This window comes from Panthera tigris, chromosome C2 (genome assembly GCF_018350195.1).
Source record: "Panthera tigris isolate Pti1 chromosome C2, P.tigris_Pti1_mat1.1, whole genome shotgun sequence".
NCBI classification, from domain to species: domain Eukaryota; kingdom Metazoa; phylum Chordata; class Mammalia; order Carnivora; family Felidae; genus Panthera; species Panthera tigris.
This window is the reverse complement of record NC_056668.1, coordinates 116,432,210-116,449,451: the sequence shown is the minus strand read 5'-3', so window position 1 is coordinate 116,449,451 and position 17,242 is coordinate 116,432,210. Positions and strand designations below refer to the sequence as shown.

Here is a 17,242-nt window from a genome sequence, read left to right as displayed (position 1 = left end):
CAATTTATCGATTTTTGTTGTTATTTTTGTTTATGCTGTAGGTGTCATATCTAAGAAACCATTTCTTAATCCTAGGTCACAATGATTTATACCTCTGATTTTATCCATAGTATTAACGTTTTAGGTCTTACATTTGGATCTTTGATCCCTTCCAAGTTAATTTTTGTATATTCTGTGAGGTAGGGGTCCAAATTTACTCTTGTGCATGTGGATGTACAGCATCATTTGCTGAAGAGATTGTTTTGTTTTTTTTTTTTCATTGAATTGTTTTGGCACCCTTGTTGAAAATCAATTGGCCATAAATGTAAGGGTGTATTTCTGGATTCTCATTCTGTTCCATTCATATATGTCTATCTTTCCTAAGTACCGGTGTCTTTAGTTTGTAGAGGTTTAGAAAGGGAGAAGAGTGAGTTCTCCAACTTTATTTTGCTCCAAGATTGTTTTGTATACTTTGGATGCCTTGAGTTTCCACATAAATTTTAGGGTCACTTCATCAGTTTCTACAAAAAAAAAGCTACCTGTGATTCTGATAGAGATTAATTGATTATGTAGGTCACATTAGGGAACATTGCTATCTTAATAATATCAAGACTTCTAATCACAAGGATCTACAAAATTTCATTCCTTTAGATGTTCTTTAATTTCTTTCAATAATATTTTCTGTTTCAGAATTTTGTGCATCTTTTAAAATTTACTCCTAGATGTTTCATTTTTTTGATGTTATTGTAAATATAATTGGGTTTTTTTGGAACAATTCACTGCAAGTTTATAGAAATATAATTGATTTCATTTCATTTATTGTAAATACTGCAAGTTTATGGAACTCATTTTTTAATTCTAATAATGTTTTAGTGGATCCCTTAGGGTTGCTATAGAAGATTATGCCATCTCCAAATAGAAAAAGTTCTATTTTTCTTTCTAATTTAGTTGATTTTATCCCATTTTCTTGCTTCATTGATCTGACAAGAGCTTTTAAAACAATGTTGAACACAGACACACCTTGTTTTATTGCATTTCCCTTCATTATGCTTTGCACATATTTCATTTTTTACAAATTGAATGTTTGTGGCAACACTGCATCCAGCAAGCCTATCAACACCATTTTTCCAACTGCATTTGCTCACCTCATGTCTCTGTCGCATTTTGGTAATTCTCACAATATTTTAAACTTTTTAATTATTACTATCTTTATTATGGTGATCTACCATTGGTGATCTTTGATGTTACTATTGTAATTGTTTTGGGGTGAAACAAACGTTAATTGAGTAATGTTTTTTTGTGTTCTGACTACTCCACCAACAGGCCACCCCCCTCCTTTTCTTTCCTCTCCATTGGTCTCCCTATTCTGTGAGACATAACAATATTGAAATTAGGACAACTAATAACCCCACAATGACCTCTAAGTGTTCGGGTGAAAGGAAGTGTCACACATCTCTCACTTTAAATTAAGAGCTATAAATGATTCAACTTAGTGCAGAAGCAATGTTGAAAGCTGAGGTAGGCCAAAACTTAGGCCTCTTACACCAAACTGCCAAGTTGTGAATGCAAAGGAAAGGTTCTTGAAGGAAATAAAAGTCCTACTCCAGTGAACATAAGAATAAGAAAGCAGAACAGCCTTATTGCTGAAATGGAGAAAATCTGAGTGGTCTGGATTGAAGATCAAACCAGCCACAATATTCCCTTAAGCCAAAGCCTAATCCAGAGCAAGGTCTTAACTCTCTTCAATTCTACGATGGCTGAGAGAGGTGAAGAAGATGCAGAAGACAAGTTTGAAGCTACAAAGATTGGTTTATGAGGTCTAAGGAAAGATGCTGTCTTCATAACTTGAAAGTGCAAGATGAAGTAACTGCTGATGTCGAAGCTGCAGCAAGTTATTCAGAAGGTCTAGCTGAGATCATTAATGAACATGACTACACCAAACAACAGATTTTCAGTGTAGATGAAGCAGCCTTCTGTTGGAAGAAGATGCCACCTAGGACTTTGTTAGCTAGAGAGGAAAACTCAATACCTGGCTTCAAAGCTTTAAAAGACAGGATGACTCTCTCATTAGGGGCTAATGCAGCTGGTGACCTTAAGTTGAAGCCAGTGCTCATAGATGATTCTGAAAATCCTAGGGCCCTTAAGAATTATGTTAAATCTACTCTGCCTGTGCTCTGTAAACGGAAGAATCAAGCCTGGAAGACAGCACATCTGCTTACAACATATTTTGCTGAATATTTTATGCCCACTCTTGAGATCTACAACTCAGAAATAAAAATTCCTTTCAAAATATTACTGCTCATTGACAGTGCACCGCTAACCCAAGATCTCTGATGAAGATGTAAAATGAGATTAATGTCATTTTCATGCCTGCTACCACAACATTCATTCTGCAGCCCATGGGACAAGGAGTAATTTTGACTTCAAAGTCTTAATATTTAAGAAATGCATTTTGTAAAGCTATAGCTGTCACAGACAGTGATACTTCTGATGGTCTGGGCAAAGTAAACAAAAACTTCTGGGAAGGATTCACCATTCTAGATGACATTAAGAACATTTGTGATTTATGGGAAGAAGTCAAAATATCAGTATGAACAAGAGTTTGGAAGAAGTTGATTCCAACCCTCATGGATGACTGTGAGAGGTTCAAGACTTCAGTGAAGAAAATTACTGCAGATGTGAAAATAACAAGAGAACTAGAATTAGAAGTGAAACCTGAAGATATGAATTGCTGCAATCCCATGAAAAACCTGAACAGATTAAGAATTGCTTTTCATGGATGAACAGAGAAAGTGGTTTCTTGAGGGGCACCTGGGTGGCTCAGTCAGTTGGGCCTCTGACTTTGGCTCAGGTCATGGTCTCGCTGTTTGTGAGTTTGAGTCCTGCGTCTGGCTCTGTGCTGACAGCTCAGAGCCTGGAGCCTGCTTCGGATTCTGTGTCCCCCTCTCTCTCTCTGCCTATCTCCTGCTTGTGCTCTGTCTCTCTCCTCTCTCAAAAGTGAATAAACGTTAAAAAAAAAAAAGTGTCTTTATGAGGTCCCAATAGTTCATTTTTGCTTTTAATTCCCTTGCCTTTGGGGATATGTCAAGTAAGAAATTGCTACAGCTGAGGTCAGAGAGGTCTTTTCCTGTTTTCTCCTCTAGGGTTTTGATGGTTTCCTGTCTCACATTCAGGTCCTTTATCCATTTTGAGTTTATTTTTGTGAATGGTGTGAGAAAGTGGTCTAGTTTCAACCTTCTGCATGTTGCTGTCCAGTTCTCCCAGCACCATTTGTTAAAGAGACTGTCTTTTTTCCATTGGATGTTCTTTCCTGCTCTGTCAAAGATGAGTTGGCCATACTTTTGTAGGTCTAGTTCTGGGGTTTCTATTCTATTCCACTGGTCTATGTGTCTGTTTTTGTGCCAATACCATGCTGTCTTGATGATGACAGCTTTGTAGTAGAGGCTAAAGTCTGGGATTGTGATGCCTCCTGCTTTGGTCTTCTTCTTCAAAATTACTTTGGCTATTCGGGGCCTTTTGTGGTTCCATATGAATTTTAGGATTGCTTGTTCTATGACCCAGCAGTAGCACTGCTAGGAATTTACTCAAGGGATACAGGAGTACTGATGCATAGGGGCACTTGTACCCCAATATTTATAGCAGCACTTTCAACAATAGCCAAATTATGGAAAGAGCCTAAATGTCCCTCAACTGATGAATGCATAAAGAAATTGTGGTTTATATACACAATGGAGTACTACGTGGCAATGAGAAAGAAGGACATATGGCCTTTTGTAGCAACGTGGATGGAACTGGAGAGTGTGATGCTAAGTGAAATAAGCCATACAGAGAAAGACAGATACCATATTTTTTCACTCTTATGTGGCTCCTGAGAAACTTAACAGGAACCCATGGAAGAGGGGAAGGAAAAAAAAAAAAAAGAGAGAGGTTAGAGTGGGAGAGAGCCAAAGCATAAGAGACTCTTAAAAAATGAGAACAAACTAAGGGCTGATGGGGGGTGGGAAGGAGGGGAGGGTGGGTGATGGGTATTGAAGAGGGCATCTTTTGGGATGAGCACTGGGTGTTGTATGGAAACCGATTTGACAATAAATTTCATATATTTTTTTAAAAAAGTGGTTTCTTGAAGATCCCTTGAAATGGGATCTACTCTTGGTGAAGATGGTGTAAATATTGTTGAAACAAATATGAAGAATTTAAAATATTACATAAACTGAATACAGCAGCAGAGGGTTGAATAGATTGACTCTAATTTTGAAAAAAAAAATTCTACTGTGGGTAAAAGCCTGTCAAAAAGCATCACATACTGCAGAGGAATTCTGCCTTCATGAAAGGAAGAGTCAATTGATGAAGCAAACTTTATTTTTGCCTTATTTTAGAAATTGTCACAGCCAGCCATCCCAACCTTCAGCAAGCACCACCCTGATTAGTCAGCAGCCGTTAATATTGAGGCAAGAGCCTCCACCAGCAAAAAGATCAGGACTCACTAGAAAGCTCAGATAACTAGCATTTTTTAGCAATGAAGTATTTTTATTTTATCCATATCCTCTCTAGCATTTGTTATCTTTTATCTGTTAATAGCTATTCTAACAGGTGTGAGGTGGTATCTCATTTTGGTTTTGATTTGCATTTCTCTGTTGATGAGTAATGTTGAGCAGCTTTATGTGTACCTTTTGATCATTTGTATTTCTTCTTTGGAAAAAATTCCCCTGCTCTTTTTTTAATGAGATTTTTTTTCCTGCTGTTGAGTTGTAAGAATTTGTTATATACTTTGTTTGTTAACCTTTATCAGATGTGTGATTTTTAAATATTTTCTATTTTCTACCATTGAATAGATTGCCTTTCCATTTTGTCGGTTCCCTGTGCTGAACAGAAGCTTTTTAGTTTCATGTACTCCCACTTGTTGATTTTTCCTTTGCTTTTGGTGTCAAATCCAAAAAATCATTTCTAATACCAGTGTCAAGAATCTTAACCCCTTGCTTTCTTTTAGGATTTTATGGTTTCAGGCTTTACTTTCAAGTCTTTCATTCGTTTTGAGTTAATTTTGTGTATGGTGTAAGACAATGATCCAATCTCATTCCTTTGCATGTGGCTACCAGTTTTTCCAAGCACCATTTATTGAAGAAACTATCATTTTCCACTGTATGTTATTGAAAAATTAACTGACCAAATGATCATATGGGTTTATTTCTGGGCTCTCTTCTATGTGTCTGTTTTTATGCTATTACCATACTGTTTTGATTAGCATTGTTTTGTATACAGTTTGAAACCAGGATGCTTCCATTTTTTTGTTCTCTCTTAGCATTGCTTTGGCTATTGAGGGTCTTTTGGGGTTAAGTTTGAATTTTAGAATTTTGAAAATTTTGTGAAAAATTGGTTTTGAATTTTGATAGATGACTTTGGGTATTATGGCATTTAACAATATTAGTTCATCTGATCCAAGAATATTTCCATTTATTCGTCTCCTTCAATCTTTTCATTGATGTTTAATAGTTTTCAGTGTAAAGGTTTTTCACCTCCTCAGTTAAATTTATCCCCAAGTATTTTATTGTTCTTGATGCCATTGTAAATGAGATTGCTTTCTTAATTTCTTTTTCAGATAGCTCTTTGTTAGTATGAAGAAACAGAACTGATTTCTGGGGTACCTGGGTGGCTCAGTCAGTTGAATGTCTGACTCTTGGTTTTAGCTCAGGTCATGATCTTGTGTTTCATGAGTTCTAGCCCCACATAGGGCTCTTCACTGACAGTGTGGAGTCTGCTTGGGATTCTCTGTCTCCTTCTTTCTCTGCCCCTACCCTGCTCATGTGTGCATGCTCTCTCTCTCAAAATAAACAAATAAAAAAAAAAGAACTGATTTCTGTATGTTGATTTTATGTCCTGCAACTTTACTGAATTTGTTGATTAGTTCTAACAGTTTTTTATAGAAATCTGTGAAGTTTTCTGTATATAAGATTATGTCATCTACAGAGAAAGTTTTACTTGTTTCTTTCCAACATAAATGCCTTTTATTTCTTTTTCTTCCCTAACTGCTGTAGTTATTATTTCAAGTACTATGTTGAATGCTACTGGTGAAACTGGGCTCTATTGTCTTATTCCTGATCTTAGAGGAAAACCTTTCAACTGTTCACTGTTGAGTCTGATGTTAGCTGTGGGCTTGTCATATATGGTTTTTAAGATGTTGAGATAAATTCCATCCATACCCAGCTAGTTGAGAGTTTTTATCACAAAAGTATGTCAGATTTTGTCAAATGCTTTTTCTGTATCTGTTGAAATGATCATATGATTTTTCTTTTTTATTTTTACTAAGGTGGTATATCACATTTATTGATTTGCACATGTTGGAACAGGCTTTCATCTCTGGGATGAATTCCATTTGATCATAGGATGATTATTTTAATATGTTGTTTAATTTGGTTTGCTAATATTTTGCTGAGGATTTTTGCACCTATATTCAGCAGGGATATTGACTTCTAATTTTCTTTGTCTGTAGTGTCCCTGGTCTGGTTTTGGTATCAGGATAATGCTGGCCTTATAAAATGAGTTTGGGAGTGTTCCTTGCTCTTCAATTTTTTGGAAGTTTGAGAAGAATTGTCACTAATTTTTTAAATGTTTGGCAGAATTTACCAATGAAACCATCTGACTCTGAGCTTTTCATTGTTGGAATGTGTTTGATTACTGATTCAGTCTCCTTTCTAGAAATTGGCTAATTCAAAGTTTCTATTTCTTTATGATTCAGTCTTGGTAGGTTGCATGTTTCTAGGAATTTATCCATTTTAGGTTATCTAACTGATGGTATATCATTATTCATGGTACTCTCTTATGATTTTCTGTATTGCTGTGGTATCAGTTGCAATGTCTCCTTCATTTCTGATCTGATTTATTTGTTTTCACTTTTTTTTTCCTTAAAAGTTTGTCAATTTTGCTTATCTTTTCAAAAACCCAGTTCAATTTTGCTGATATTTTCTGTTGGTTTTCTGGCCTCTATTTCACTTATTTCTCTCTGATCTTTGTTATTTTTTTTTTTTTCCTTCTAACTTTAGGCTTAGTTTGTTCTTTTTTTGTTTTTTTTTTTTGTTTTTTTTTTTTTTTTTTTTTTAGTTCCTTTATGTGTATAGTGGGGATGTTTATTTGAGATTTTTTTTTTCCTCATGTAGCTGTTTATTGCTATAAACTTCCTCTTAGAACTGCTTTTGCAGTTTACAATTTCATTTGTTTTAAGGTATCATTTGAACCCTCTTGATTTTTTTGACCCTTTGGTTAAATAATAGTATTTTGCTTAATATTCACCTATTTGTAAAATTTCCAGGTTTTCTCCTATTATTGATTTCTATTTTCATACTATTGTCATTAGAAAAGATATCTGGTATAGTTTCAATCTTCCTAAATTTGCCAAGAATTGTTTGTGGCCTGACATATGATCCATCTTGGAGAACGTTCCCTGTATACTTGCAAAGAACGTGTATTCTGCTGCTGTTGGATGGAACGTTCTGTATGTTTTTTAGATCCATTTGATTATAGTTCAAGTTCAGTGTTTCTTTTTTGATTTTATAACTGGATGACCTAGCCAATGGTGAAAATGGAGTAGTGAAGTCTCCTATTATTATTGTATATGTTCCTTCTGATTTGTTTGATTTGTTTGATATATTTAGCTGCTCTGATGTTGGGTTCATATATAATTGTTTTATCCTCTTCATGAATTAAACTCTTTATCATTCATTATATAATTACCACCTGTCTCTTGTTACAGGATAAGTCTATTTTGTCTGATATAAATATTGGTATCTCTGTTCTGTTGGTTTCCATTTGAATGGAATATCTTTTACCATCCCTTCACTCTGAGTCTCAGCGTGTCTTTAAAGTGAGTCTTGGGGTGCCTGGGTGGCTCAGTTGGTTGAGTGACAACTTCAGTTCAGGTCATGATCTCACGGTTTGTGAGTTAGAGCCCCACGTCAGGCTTTGTGCTGACTGCTCAGAACCTGGAGACTGCTTTGGATTCTGTGTCTCCCTCTGTTTCTGCCCCTCCCCCACTCCTGCTCTGTCTCTCTCTGTCTCAGAAATTAACATAAAAAAATTTTTTTTAAGTGAGTCTCTTATTGGCAGCATATGCTGAGTTTTGTTTTTGTCCTTTCAGCCACTTGGTGCTTTTTGATTGGTCACTTTAACCATTTACATTTATACTATTGATGGATAAGGAATTTCTAATACCATCTTATTGTTTTCTGGCTATTTTATACTTCTCCTCTTGCTGTCATCCTTTGTGAATTGATGATGTTCCATAGTGCTTTGCTTTGATTCCCTTTTCTTTATCGTTTGTGTATGTCGTGTAGGTGTTTGCTTTGTTGTTACCATGAGGCTTACATAAAACATCTTATAGCTATACCAGTCCATTTAAAACTGATAACAGCTTAACTTCAGTTGCATACAAAAATTCTACCCTTTTATTCCTCTCCCTCACATGTTTTTGACGTCATAATATACCTCTTTTTATATTGTGTATTCATTAACCAATTAGTTATTTTTAATCCTCTTGTCTTAACTTTTATACTGGAGTTAAGTGATTAACACACTATCATATTACAGTATTAGAGTATTGTGAATTTGATTATATACTTACCTTTACCAGTATGTTTTATATTTTCATAATTTTTCATGTTGCTAGTGTTCTTTCATTTCGGTTGGAAGAACTCTTTTCAGTTATTTCTCCTTCATTTCTGAAGGACACCTTTTTCAAGTAAAGTATTCCCGGTTGGCAATATTTTTCTTTCTGCATTTTGAACATATCATCACACTCTATCCTGGGTTGCAAAGTTTCTGCTGAAAAGCTGTTGATAGACTTATGGTGGGGGTGGGGGATTCCCTTATGTATGAGATTTTTTTCTCTTGCTATTTTTATAATTATCTTTCAAAAATAAACAGTTTTTATGGTAGTGTGTCTTGGGGAAAATATTTGGAATTGGAATTTGGGGGGAACCTATGAGCTTTATGAACCTGGATGTCCAAATCTGTCCTCAGATTTGAGAAGTTCTTGGCCATTATTACTTTAAATAAGGAGTATGTCCTCTTCTTCCTTTCTTATATTTCTGGGACTCCAGCAATATTTGGAGTGCACCTTTTAATGGTTTCATATAGTTCACATAATCTTCTTTCATTCTTTTTTCTTTGTTCCCTTCTGACTGGATCATTTCAAATACTTGTTTGACACCACAGATTCTTTCTTCTGCTTGATCAAGTTCTCTATTGATGCTTTGTATTGCATCTTTCATTCCATTCACTGGAATGGATTCTTCAGCCCCTCGTTTCTGTTTGGGTCTTTTTTATGTTTCTGTCTTTCTGTGAAACTTCTCATTTGTTCATGAATTGTTTTGCTAATTTCATTGAATCATCTTTGTGTGTTTTCTTGTGGTTCACTGAGCTTCCTTAAAGCAACTCTGTTGAATCTTCATTAGGCAAAAAACAGATCTCCGTTTTTGAGCATTTGGTTATTGGAAAATTATTGCGTTCCTTTGGTGCTCTCATATTCTCTTGATTTTTATGTTTCATGAAGTTTTGCACTGCTGTCTTTACATTGAAGAAACAATCAACTCTGTAGTCTTTATTGCCTGGCTTTTGGAAGAAATACATTCTGTCAGCCCAACTAGGGCAAAGCCAGGCCAGGTGCTGAGAGCCTCCTGTTTGCTTTCCCTAGGACAGAGCTGAATGCTCAAGTCTGTGCAATTTTTTTCCCGTTCTGCATAGTTGGGCCTGCAGAACCAGCCATCTGTTGGGCGTATGAACACAGAGATGGCCATGGGGAGGGAATATGTATTTGTGAGGCACACGGAGTGTTAGGGGTGCCTGTAAGCCAGGTGGGGGGATCTGCAGGGGAGGCATCCCCAGCGGCTTATGGATGGTCTACAGATGGAGTCTGTGACAGAGCTGGTAGGATCCATGTCCTTTGATACCCTCCCAGAGCCCTAGATGCATTCTCTGAGCTGCGTCCTCATCGTCCCATTCAGTATTCAGGGTAGAGTAAGAAGTGGGTCTCTTCTTCACATCTGGGGAAACTGGGTACTCGCCCACATATTCAACTTCCCTCCATGCAGAGATCATGAACCAAAAAGGTGTCCTGGCAATGATCTCTGCTGCCTTGGGGGAAGGGGAAGGGTGATGTGGATAAAGTGAAGCTATTGTTCTTACCCTCTCCAGTGTGTTTAATCTCTGATTTTTTTTTTCTCCAGAGGTATGCTGGAGTATCTCTGCTGGACCCCTGGACTTCACAAAGGTACTCTCATATATAGGAGACTGTCAAAACCAGTCTTCTTTGGGGAATGTGGTAGAAAACTCTGGTTTTGTCACTGAATAATATTATTCTCCCTCATCACAGTTTTACAGATAAAAAATATGAGCCTTAAAAAGTTTTGTTGTCATTAAGATTTATAAATAGAGGAGCTAGAAAGAGAACCCAGGTATCCAGAAGACAAATAGCAAGAGTCATTGAGATGGATCAAGGAATGGAGTGGGTAGTATGGATGGAGAGAATGCATCAGGGAGAAAAGAGGTGGCTCATGGAGAATCAGTTATATTTTATATATGTGGCTAATTAGAAGTCAGAAATAAAAGATTTGTTACTCAGGAGCTCTGATGTTTATTTTCCTGTTCTCTAGATAGAAATATAAAGGTCTGCTTCCTTCTTTGGATACTGAGCACCTCAGTGGGATCTCAGAGATTTGTCCTAAGCCCAGGAACCCAGGCATCCTCTCCAAAAAGGCAGCCATATTTTCCCTTATATCAGAATAGCAGCAGTAAAGCCTCAGCAAATTTATAGATCCCTTTTCCTAAAGACTACAGTTTCCTAATATGTTATAACATCTCTGTTGGGCCACAAAGGGGACCATAGACATAAAAAGAGGGCAGAAGTCATTTATGGTGACTGAGAACTGGAAACTCCACGTGAAATTGCTACCTGGGAGGTGAATTAGAAGAGGCTTGATCCTCTGTGTGGCCCCCACATCCACAGTCTCTCAAAATTGTTGTGAGGAAGAGATAGGATGCCCGAGCAGTCACAACAAATAAACCTTCCATTCAGAACTTTGAAGCTAATTAGTTCTATGAATGCTTAGATGTGTACCAGGATATAAAGCTGATGGTTCTCCCACATTGCTGGTCCCCACAGTCCCAATATTGGTTTATTTTTTGCACCTTGTGCAAGGGGATGCTATTGAGAAGTCCCCCTTAATAAGCCTTCATCCTGATTAGCACACTGAAAATCTCTCCGTTTTCTGGGTCAGGAAGGTGCCAACGAATATCCCAGAACTATACCCTGTTGGCCCTAGTAACCTGAGTCATAGGTTGCAAAAAACTGAAACAAATAAATGATTAAAACAAATATAGAGACATTGTGTCTGACTTAAATTCTAGTATATCCAGTTTTGAAAGAGACATGTTACCTCTTCACAAACCCCTTTATCCAGAGCCGCCCTCTTAATTTCCTTCTTTTTCAGTCATTGAAAACAATAAGCCATGTTTCCTACTTATATAAAATTATCATGTATATAGAAACCTCGAAAACCAAACTTGCTAAAGGGCTATCTTCATACCATGAGCTGTATCTTAACCATCTTAAAAACATTAGAATCTCAGTTTTCTTACCTATAAAATATACTTTCGGGTCTCATCTAGTTATACAATTCTACAGGTGTGCATATACTCTCAAATATTGCTTTTTGAACACTAAAAGAAATTCAGTTATTCCTGTGTTGGTATGTAGAAATCAACCTGAATTAAAAATATGAGTTCACGGGTGCCTAGGTGGCTCAGTCAGTTAAGCCTCTGACTTCGCTCAGGTGATGATCTCACAGTTTGTGAGTTCGAGCCCTGCGTCGGGCTCTGTGCTGACAGCTCAGAGCCTGGAGCCTGCTTCGGATTCTGTGTCTCCCTCTCTCTGTTCCTCCCCTGCTCACTCTCTGCCTCTCTCTCTCTCTCTGAAAATTAAAAACTAAAAAAAGCAAAAAAAAAACAAAAAAAAAACAAAAAAAACTTTTAATAAAATTATGAGTTCACAATTTTAGATAAAACTTTAAGACAAGTAAAATTGAGGAAACAAAAATACGAAAGTGAAACTATGGCGTGTGTAAGTTGTTCAGTAAGTATACACATATATATAATTATCATTTGAATCAAATATCAAAACCTAAACTTATGTCACAAATATACATTGTAGTATAGGAGAGCACTTATTTCCTCAATGTGGGAAACACTAGTATATCCAATACCAAGACTGAGTAACATTACTTTTTTTAATTGTCTCAGAGCATTTTCTGCAGCATCTGAAATTCACAAGAAATGCTTACAGTGTAACATCATTCTGAGTTGAGAATCAATGGTGCATTAACAATAAACAGTAGTAATGGTAAAACATGCTTATTTAATCCTGACAAAAACCTTAAAAAGAAGTAATTATTAGCCTAATTATAGAAATAGAGAAGTCAAAGTTTAGAGAGGTTTCATTAAGGTTTTTTCCAAAATCACACAGCTAGAAAATTCAGGAGCTGAAGTCAAATCCTGATCGTATTTTGATTTGAGAAGCAAACTGCTGTAGTTTTACCTATGTCTTACATCTCCTCATGTGACTGAATTTAATTATCTACCAGTAACGCTGAATTCCATAAGGCTACACGTGTTGCAGCAAATACTCGGCGCCCAGAAGAGACAAATGACAAGCACTTGGGGAATCAGAAAAGATTTTATTTTGCACCGATGCCGGCCCAGCGGAGTGACCTCCAAAGGCTGAGCATCTGGCTCGGGTTTTACTGATCTTTTATAGTATGTGCTTGGGGGTTGGGCAGACTAGTATCGTGGAGCTTCTGGTTCCTGGCTGCTGGCTGATGCAAGAGGCAAGCAAGATTGCAGAACCCAAAAGCATGCAAGGGGAGTAGCCGGCCTCGGATGTCTGGCTGCCCCTTTTTATTTGCGTTTACCAGCTTTCCTCCTCACAGAAGTCAATTATTCAGGAGACTTCTGTTAATAGATTGGTATGATGAATTCTCTAAATATCAACTCCCATAAAACTGAAGAGGCATGGAGATAAATCTGGCATGATTTAACTGAAAATTAGATCAGTTCCACCCTTCACACATAGAGATTTGTGACCTATACAATTAAACAGAAGAGTGCCAAAAATCAGGTATGAAAAAAAAATAGGCCACTCATTAAATTACGTTTCATGGACCTTTGTTACTTTAAGCTGGAATCTTGACCTGAGTTTTATCACCTGGGAACACTGTCTGATCTTTTGGCAAAATTCCAGAAGACTTTGTTCCATAACTTGACCACAAGAGAAGACCTAGTTCATTTTATGTCTTTGGACATTATATAATTAACAAAGTGTGATAAGAGTCAACTCTTTCTCTTAAGGGTATGGTTGCTTTAATTATATACATCAACCTTTTCAGCAGGATAAGAAAATGTAATAAAATCAGCTATCAGTTTAAATCTGTTTCTATTGCTGGGAACATCCAGTTTTCTTACTTCAAATCCCATTCCTTGCCTATAGTCATAAAAAAAAAAAAAAACCATGATAAATACTGTTCACAAATATGCCAGGTATGGCAAAACTAGAGAGTCAATACCCTGCATATGAATACGTATTGCTACTTTTACAACAGCTGGCAGAGCAATTTTTTCCATGTGATCCTGTTAATGTGAAACAAATTTAAATGAACAAACTCATTTATAAAATACAGGCTTATTATCGTTTCAGTTGACCTTCTTCTTCCTTAAGTTATTGTCTACTCTGCAACTAACATTTATTAAAATTTCAACATCAGATAGCTTTAAAAACTTCATAATTACACTTTCTCAAAAAGAATGCCACTTAAAATTTATTTTTAATGTATATTTATTTTTGAGAGAGAGATTGAGACAGAGCACAAGCAGGGGAGGGAGAGAGGGGAACACAGAATTGGAGGCAGGCTCCAGGCTCCAAGCTGTCAGCACAGAGACGCACGTGGGGTTCAAACTCACTCAGGAACTGCCAGATCATAACTTGAGCTGAAGTTGGACACTTAACTGACACCCCATCTAGTAAAAATAATGTTTTAAGAAATTACAAAAAAGAAGAATACAAATAAAATTTTCTCTTTCTGTATCCAAGAAAAAGAAAAGGAGAAAAAAAGAAAGAAGAAGAAACAACGAAAAACAAAACAAAACAATTTAAACAAAAGCAAAAAAGCAAAAAAACCCCTAAACCCAAAGAGATGAACCACCAAACACAATAATGAAACCCGAATAAAGTTACATCCAGTTTCACTGGCATTCAAACTCTAAAGCACTCTATATTCCATACACTAAGCAGGTGAAGAGACTTGCGGTGGTCTTCTAGGGTGCTTGGAGGGCCCAGTTGGGCGGGGTGTGGTGTAAGGGCTCCATTCTCCACTAGGTGGCACTGCTGAACTTACCGGGTGGTTAGATGTGTCGCACACACGCATCTGTGCGCATGTGCAGGAGAGGTGAAAATGGTGTCACCCAGCTTCCTGGTTTCTGACTCAGGAACTCTGAGCTCTCATTGACCCGCAATCAAGCACCCATCATTTGTCTTGGGCTTCTGTCCACTCTCCTCTTCTCCACTGTCCAGCCCAAGGCGTCAGCCTGCCAGGTGGCACTCCCTCCTGAATTTTATCTCAGATGGAGCTATGTTTCCAAACCCCTTGCTTCTGAGAGTCCTGCTGCTTGGACCTGCTCCAACCCTCTGGGGAAGGGTCTCACTGAGCAATGGCTGGGTGCTGACCAGCCCCAGAAAACTTCCTGCGATTGCACAGAGGCAAATTTTAGAGATTATGGTGAATCATAACGCAGAGCAGGTGCCAGGTTTCACTGCATTCTGGCATCTTTGTTCCAATACCAGCAGACGTGGCTGTTCCCCGCCCCTGGGTCTGCCTGACCTTTGCCTATGGGGAGCCCATAGGCCTCTACCAAATGCCCTCCAAGCAGGGGAACCGCTTCTCCCCATGTGGCTCCCCCACCCCCCCCACCCCCCCCACCCCCCCCCTGCCTGACCCCTGGGACCTCACTGCCTGCTCCTGGGGATTTGCCCTTCCTCCCCACCAGAGCACCGCCAGGTATTGAGCTCCATAATTTCTGACTCTGCGGTCCCCTGTTTATAGAGTCCTAATGGTATTGAAACCCTGTCCTTTCTTCCTGTCAGTGGTTTTGGAGAACACATTTCTTGTTCAGTCCCTTGTGTGTGTTTCCATTCTTTTTCTTTCTCTCTAGCTACTTTCCAGGGGAGTGCTTTCCTGTATTCTCCCAACGTGCTGCACTCTACCCCCACCCCCTTTCTCTGTCCTCTCTCTACAAAACAGCTCCCTACCCTCCACGGCTTCTCTCTCCCCCAGTTCACCTCTCTGCACTGCATACCTACCACATCCTGTGGCTCAAGTAATGCAGATTGTTGTATTAGTCCTCAAATCCCTAGGTGTGCAACACTTTTTGCTGCTGATCCAGCTGTATTTCAGGGATGAGAGAAAGATGAGAGCTTCCATGCTGCTCTGCCATATTGGCCCCTCCCCCCCAAATTTGACAAACTTCTAAAGTTTTATTTTGACATCCATGTTTCTTGTTACCGTGATTTAAATTGTTTGCTTCCAAAACAAAACAAATAAAAAAAATCTAAAATAGATAAAGATACCTGGTAATACTAGAGATTAATTCATTTTAACAAGACATTAAATGTCCTGCTGTGGCATGCTCTTCCCCATTGCCTGCTGTATGGTCCATGGTTAAAAGACACATATTAAAAGGCAGGGACCAAGTAAAAATAATATTCAAGAGAAAATACACTGTCAAGCAAATTTGAAAGGAATTTTTGATATGAAAATATTGAGCAATTTTTCACCCATATATGGGTTAGTAGACTAGGAGAAGCCAATAAACAGATAAAAAATATCCATGCAAATGATTCTGGTAAAGGTAAGCATTACCAACCAGGAAAAAGATAACAATATATTTTATTTTTAATTTTTTTAATTATTATTTACTTGTTGAGAGAGAGGGAGAGAGCGGGGGAGGGATAGAGAGAGAGGAAGACACAGAAGCCAAAGCAGGCTCCAGGCTCCCAGCTGTCAGCCCAGAGCCCAATACAGGGCTGGAACCCATCAACCATGAGGTCATGACTTAAGCCAAAGTCAGTTGCTCAACTGACTGAGCTACCCGGGTGCCCCAAAAGTTAACAATTTATTGCTAGTAGAGTGCTTATTTATGTAAAATATAATTAGACAAAAAAATCAGTTCCAAGTGGACTAATGACCTATGAAAAACAAACCTGCAAAACAAAAGCAAACACCTCAAAAATGCAGACCATGAAAAAGAATTGATAAATATGGCTATTCAAATTTCTGCACACACACAAAAAGACATCATAAATAACCTGAAATAAAAGCCCCAATCTGGGAGAAGATATTTGCAATGCATATAGCTTATAATAGATTGGTAACTGAAGGGGCCCCTGGATGGCTCAGTTAGTTAAACTTCTGACTTCAGCTCAGGTTATGATCTCATGGTTCATGAGTTCGAGCTGGTGTCGGGCTCTGTGCTGACAGTTCAGAGCCTGGAGCCTGCTTCACATTCTGTGTCTCCCTCTCTCTCTCTCTCTGCCCCTCCCCTGCTCACACACACTCACTCTCTCTCTCTCTCTCTCAAAAATAAACATTAAGGGGAGCCTGGGTGTCTCAGTCGGTTAAGCGCCCTACTTCAGCTCAGGTCACGATCTCGCGGTCCGTGAGTTCGAGCCCCGCGTCGGGCTCTGGGCTGATGGCTCAGAGCCTGGAGCCTGCTTCCGATTCTGTGTCTCCCTCTCTCTCTGCCCCTCCGCCGTTCATGCTCTGTCTCTCTCTGTCTCAAAAATAAATAAAACGTTGAAAAAAAATTTTTTTTTAAATAAACATTAAAAAAAAGTAGATTGTTAACTGAAAAATAACTCCAAATCAATAAGAAAAAAGATAAGCAAACCAATAGAAACAAAAGGCTCAAGTATGTAAAAAGATAATTAATATTACAGAAAATATGAACATTCAACAAACAAATGAAAATCCGTTTGGGGCACCTGGGTGGCTCAGTCGGTTAAACGTCCGACTTCAGCTCAGGTCATGAACTCACAGTTTGTGAGTTCGAGCACTGCGTTGGGCTCTGTGCAAACAGCTTGGAGCATGGAGCCTGCTTTGGATTCTGTGTCTCCTTCTCTCTCTGCCCCTCCCCCACTTGTGCTCTGTCTCTCAAAAATAAATAAATGTAA

The 17,242-nt window shown here is 38.1% G+C and overlaps 1 protein-coding gene across 1 annotated transcript in view; it reads right to left on the bottom strand.

The window, feature by feature from the left end:
- The window catches only part of LOC102969481 (phospholipid scramblase 2-like), a 31,345-nt gene extending 20,339 nt beyond the window's left edge, over positions 1 to 11,006 (bottom strand). The window contains exon 1 of the mRNA XM_007086329.2: positions 10,919 to 11,006. The gene's annotated coding sequence lies outside the window, so the exon portion shown is untranslated. The remainder of the gene's footprint in view (positions 1 to 10,918) is intronic.
- Between the last annotated feature and the right edge of the window lie 6,236 nt (positions 11,007 to 17,242).